Below are 6,001 nucleotides of genomic sequence, written 5' to 3'. Positions count from 1 at the left end.
GAGAGACACCTGCATGAGAATTTCCCCCAAGCAAGCCCTAGATGTAGTCCGACCTCCATCACCAGCTAATCTCAAATGGGTTCGAAATAATGAATCAACATGTCTGGCAAAATCTCAAAGTGGTCAACCAATAAAACCTTTATTGTACTGTGCTTTCACTTGACATAATGTATTTTATGCTTGGAAACACATAGCCTATTGATCAGGGTCCTGAAATGCTGCAGCTGTTTTTCAACATTATGCATAAAATTAAATGTTCACCTTCAGCAAAACCTCACATCTTTTGTATATGCCTCACTTTGATGAACCTCCTCTAAATGGCTCATCCACATTGATTTGCAGAAGGGCTGCCACTCTTCCCAGTACTGTTAATAAGGGTCATTCCTCACTTGCACCTACCCATGGCAAAAACTTGTCCTGGAAAGATCTTTCTGATGGGTCCCTGTGGTGTGGTTTTCATTTCAACTCCAGGTAAAAGAACTTTAAGCTGTCATTGGCTCTATTGGTGGTGTCAGCAACAGCCACAAAATTAAACGCTGTCACTTATTGAGATGAAGTCATAGGGATAGTCATAGAGAGCTTGTTTGGTGTAGTGGTGAAGGTGTTGGCCTAGAAACCAGGAGACTGCGAGTTCTAGTCCTGCCTTAGGCATGAAAACCAGCTGGAGGACTTTGGGCCAGTCACTCTCTCTCAGCTCAACCTATCTCACAGAGTTGCTGTTGTGAGGAACATAGGGGGAAAGTATTAACTATTCACCACCTTCAGTTACCCATAAATAAAAGGCAGGATAAAAACATCTAATAAAAAAAGTAAATAAAATAGGGATCATTTCCAAGCTTTGGGCCCACAATCAATCTTGTCCGCCACCCATTCTGCTGTTGTATCCGAGTAGCCAATGTGCAAAACCCTGGCAACGCTGCATCTTTTAGCACTGGGTTTCTCCTTGTATTCTTCCGGCAATCCAATTTCACATTGGACTAATTTAGTGATGTCTTAATGGCGGAAAGACAGCACTAATTAAGCCAAAGTAAAATGTCCAACAGGAGCAAACACCCCTTCTTTCCAATGAAGTTAGGTGGTTTAAAGTTTCTGTATTCCACCAATATGCAGAAGGTTGGAAATTGGTCATTTCTGGAACCAATAACCTGGAAGTTTAGGAATCGGATGTTTAGCTTCCAGCATCACCTCTGATCTGGGCATAGTCAACATAAAACCTACCTCTTTCTCACAGCACACCTACAGCAATATTCTGAGCAGCCATCATGGCAAGCTGCTACACATACAGTACACATGAACCTAGTAAGTGTATTCCCTGCCCCTTTTTTTTAATTAGGAAGGCATTTTCTCCTAGATCTAGAACTGAGAGATTTCTACCTGAAAGCTCAGATACACTTACCAGCTGTTGACAGAGCTATGGTCAGTATGGATCAGCAACTTATCTTTTAAAGTCAGCCCTACCACTCTGGCTATGACCTGGTCCACCACTGGAATGCAACTTCAGAAAACTGAAAAGAACACTAGAATCTGTTGAAGGCAGTATTGTGCCATCTTCTCTGTGCCTCTGTTCCACTGCAGGTCCTTCATCCAAGTACTCGGCACAACAAAACAAGCTGGTCAAAGAATATGTAACACCCAAGCTAACGGTATGGAGAAGCAGTGAAGCTAATGTTTGGAAGGGAAAGCAAGCCGAGTTTATTCCAATTACTGAAATGGAACACACACACACAAAGGAAAAGACACCACACTGTAATGGTAAAAAGATACAAGTTTATAGCATCTTATAAAAACTACAATTTAAAAGTGATCCTGTCCTTGGGTAACACACCCCTGCCCCAATTCCCTTCCCTGCAAAACCAGTGAGTTAAAGGGAAGGAAAATAAATTATCTTAGAAAAAGCTATTGGACCTTCACATTAAGTCCAGAGGCTATCTGGTCAGGCTGAAGTGCTAGATTGTTTTCCTTTCAGGAGGTCTATGTAAAAGCCAAATATGAACTGCAAGAAAAGGTCCTTTACGTTTCCTTCTTATTTGAACAAACTCCTAAATTAAGACCAGCAGCACCACATTGGAAAGCACCATAAGGCACCTGATCCATGTGACAAGCACGATTTGTCCTTCTGCTACCAGCACCCAGGAAAAGGAATGGGAATAGCAACAGTTCCCAATGGCATCCATTGTCAAAATGGGATTTCTCACTTTCATGGAGGAAAGGAAGTAAGATGGAGGACATAGGGAAATAAAGCACCTTCACAAATGTGTCCCTGGCTGCCCTTTAGGGCAACACAAATACGGGCACTCCTCAAGGTACACGAAGGTTCCAGTCCACCTGACTTTCACACAGGTTGGCTTGCATACACTGCCATGTTACACACACACAAGACCGTATCTGTCAGAATTACAGAGGTCTGGACTTGAATACCTCCTGTGGGTCACATGTATAATAAGCAACATATTCAGGTTGGACAAAGATACAGGGAAAAATTGTCACACATACTCTCTAAAGACTGGTTTCTCTATCTCCAGGAGAGGCATTACCATAGACAGTGTTGGTAAAATTGTGTATCTCTATATTCCTGCAAAGGAAGTACACTTACGTGTTTATGCAAAACCCATTTTCCAGTCTGCTGCTACCTGGATTTGCCAAGCCATCCAATTCATCCAACTCTTTGCTGCAATCCCATTCACTGTTCTGCTACTAAATATTTTAAAACAGTGAATATTTTAAAACGGTGAATATTTTAAAACAGTACATTGTTTTTACCTAAAATCTAAGTCTCACTTTCTTGAACTTTCAGCAAATTAGTCCTCTTTTCACCTCACTGCCTCTGCATAATTTTATTTGAACAAAACAAATTACATTCTGAAATGGTTTTGGTCCCTTGCACTTTAAAGAGTGGCAACCAGTGAAACTTCCAGACAAGTTTCACTTCCTTTCAATTTCATCTCGGTCAAGAAAAAAAAAATGCAAAGATCTTAGTGCAATTATACCCACTGCATAAAATTTTTAGTTAGGATGAACCAGCAGCAGTTAATAGATGCTATCAATTTCATTGGGGTGGGCCAAGCGATTTGTTTAAATAAAACCTCCTCCCACAAAAAACTATCCCCCCCCCTCGTTTTGCTAATGTACTGCCTGCAGGTGATTATTTAACAACAAAAAATGCTTGAACCCTATTATTTTGTCCAATTATTAATCACTGAATTGTTATGGTTGCTCTTTCTGCCTTCTCCCCCATCCTGTTCTTTCAACACTATAGTCCACTTCTGAGCAAAATTCAGCAATGAAAGTCACACGCAACTTGTTTTTGAGGTTAACATTTGTCTTCCTTCACTCCTAAACAGGGAAAAAGAGCTGGATAACAAAATTGGCAGACACCAATTAATGCCTATCTAGGTTATTGATAAATGACTGCACTGGTGTAGAGTGTGCAGCAGCTTATAGAATTCCTCTCCCAGAGTACATAGTGTTAATTAGCCTCCTGAGTCTCTATGGCAGCACCCTAGCAAGATGCAGAGCCTAAGCAAAACACATCCCTGTGCTCCTAAAGCTGCACATTTTTTAGAGCAGGGGTCTCCAACCTTGGTAACTTTAAGCCTGGCGGACTTCCACTTTCAGAATTCCTCAGCCAGCTTTGCTGGCTTGGGAATTCTGGGAGTGGAAGTCCACCAGGTTTAAAGTTGCCAAGGTTGGAGACCCCTGCTTTAGAGCATGGGTGTCAAACTCGCTGCATCACGTTGCCGTCACGTGACGTTTCGTGACATTTTTCCCGTTCGTGGAGCTGGGGTGGGTGTAGCCAGCACGTGATGCATCTGGCCCGCAGGCCACCAGTTTGACACCCCTGCCCGAAGGAATCAAAACAGCATAGAGTAATTACTCTGCTTGGCACATAAAGGATCCGGCAGTATGAGGCAGTTCACTCAAGAGATTCACCTTACCTCTTGGGGAAATACTAGGCAACTGTGAATATGCTTTGTAGTGCCATGTCTCAATTATTAGATTAAGATCGGAAGGACAGAAAAACATCTAGTTCTTGATAAAGAGACTTCTTCTACTCAAGCAAGTTTTCTTTTCCCACCTGAGCACATTGCTATTTCCCCCTGAAACAGTTATATTCCAATTTCCTTTTCCCTTCCCCCCCCCCCAAAAAAAAATCTACATTTCCTCAAGCTTTTTCCTACAGCAATTATTTTATTTCCTTTTGGGGGAAAACAGTCCTTGGTAAACTGAAAGACATGGCGGTATGTTCTTTCTAAAGAGTAGCCATTTTAATTTTTATCAGCCCCACTAAAATTGCAACAAACCTCCTAGAGTTTGGGGTGTCCTAATCATTCCCATAAACTGCAGACTAGAAGTTGGTGTTAATTTTAGAAATGTTAACAAGGCTGGGAATAAACCTGTGTCTTCCGATGAACAAGGGGAAGGAAATTAAAGAGCTCTTTTATTTTTTTTTTAAAAAAAGATCTCCTCTACAGTAACATTCCCCAAGCTAATGTACTTCAGATTTGCTGGACTACAACTCCCATGATCCCTAGGCAGCAAGAAGAAAGATGATCAAAAGAACAATGCCTTTTGCTAGTACATTGGAACCTCTTAAATGGTTGAAAGGGGGGGGCAACAATATTGAACTAAAGCAGATTTTTTTCAAATTTGGCAATTTTTAAGATCAGCTCCCAGAATTTCCCAGCCACACATCTGGGAGTTAAGAAGCTCACACCTTTTAAAGTTGTCAAGTTTGAAAAGCACTCATCTAAAGTATCCCATCTCTGTTTATCGAACCTTTCTAGTTGCATAGGCAGAAATGCAGCCCCTCAAGAACGAACCTCTCCGGCATGACCAAACAAAGACCATCATTTCTCTACCAACACAGCCCTTGGTTAAAACCTGGCTTAAAGCAAGGTGCTTATGGCGAACTCAGAAGTTAACTCAGGGAGGGATGTATTTGAAGCACAAATGACATTTGTATTGATTGTTCAGATGGAGGCGCTTGTTCCTAACAAGTAAATTCCAGACTCTGAGACAAATTATTACTTGCCCTCTAGAAAGACCATTGTAAATGCGATAGTGAGGGAGAAGGGACTTGGGAGGGTTCCCCCCCCTTTTTTTCCCTTGCAAACTTGCTGCTGCCTGTTGCAACTAAGCTGAAATAATAGCACATATAAAAATTTGCATATTGGCAACAAGCCTCTTTTTCAAACTTCAACGAAGCAGCCCAGGAGCAATCAGAATTCATGGTGCATGGGAATGCTGACCTTTAGTCCTCCAGTATTTTATTCCAAGAGACATATCAAGAGGCCAAAGTCCCTCCCCCACAGAGACTGTAGTTCTTCAGCATCAGGTTTAGGAGATAGGTGCCCATGGGCCACAGCTGGCTTTTCATGTATTTAGGAAAACAGGATTGCCCCCTAAGAAAGCTCTGGATTCCGCTTGAAGAGATATGTAACAGGTAAGTCCTGAATGGATGGCTATTTACAAGGGAAAGCGAAGGGACCACATACAAGTATCCTCCTCTCCTGGGAGGAAAACAGAGCCTTCCAGCCAGCTGAATATCAACTGGATCTTGATAAATGGAGCAGAACTAAGGTAGACTTCTAGGTTGACCCAAAAGCATTTTTCACCTTCTGCAGCCCTTGTTTCTTGAAACCTGAAAGTCGAGACCACAAATCACTGTTAAAGAGAATAGCATGGAAAGGAGGGGGGGGGGAATGTCCCGTAGGCCTCACGGCCTAGCATAAATGAGACAGACTCCTGTGATCCCAGGTCTCAGTATCCTGCCGCTGCTAATCCGTTCCTGGTGTGGATCAGCTCCGCAAAATAGTTCACTGCTTGACTGGCGGTGATCACTGTTTCTCATAAAATATTTGCCTCCTGTTCTCCCACTTTTTTTTTTTTTTGCAAGCCCAAATATCAGGCCAGCTGGCAGATCGTCTGTTAATGGAGAGCACCGGATCTGGTCGGAATGGCTCGCGGAAGGCCCCGCAATGCTTTTCAAAGCCTTTCCTGA

General features: G+C 42.4%; 1 long non-coding RNA gene across 1 annotated transcript; it reads right to left on the bottom strand.

Annotated features, from left to right (window-relative positions):
- Positions 1 to 1,753: 1,753 nt before the first annotated feature.
- On the bottom strand, positions 1,754 to 5,993 carry LOC139312833 (uncharacterized). The gene is made up of 2 exons (XR_011600035.1): positions 3,722 to 5,993; positions 1,754 to 3,578 (listed from the first exon to the last, which is right to left on the bottom strand). It is a non-coding gene; the product is annotated as an uncharacterized lncRNA (long non-coding RNA).
- Positions 5,994 to 6,001: the final 8 nt, after the last annotated feature.

This window comes from Pituophis catenifer, unplaced genomic scaffold, assembly GCF_029215685.1.
Source record: "Pituophis catenifer annectens isolate HBS135680 unplaced genomic scaffold, rPitCat1.0.hap2 SCAF_2, whole genome shotgun sequence".
NCBI lineage: Eukaryota > Metazoa > Chordata > Lepidosauria > Squamata > Colubridae > Pituophis > Pituophis catenifer.
The sequence above is the reverse complement of the archived record's forward strand: the minus strand, read 5'-3'. Positions and strand labels throughout refer to the sequence as shown.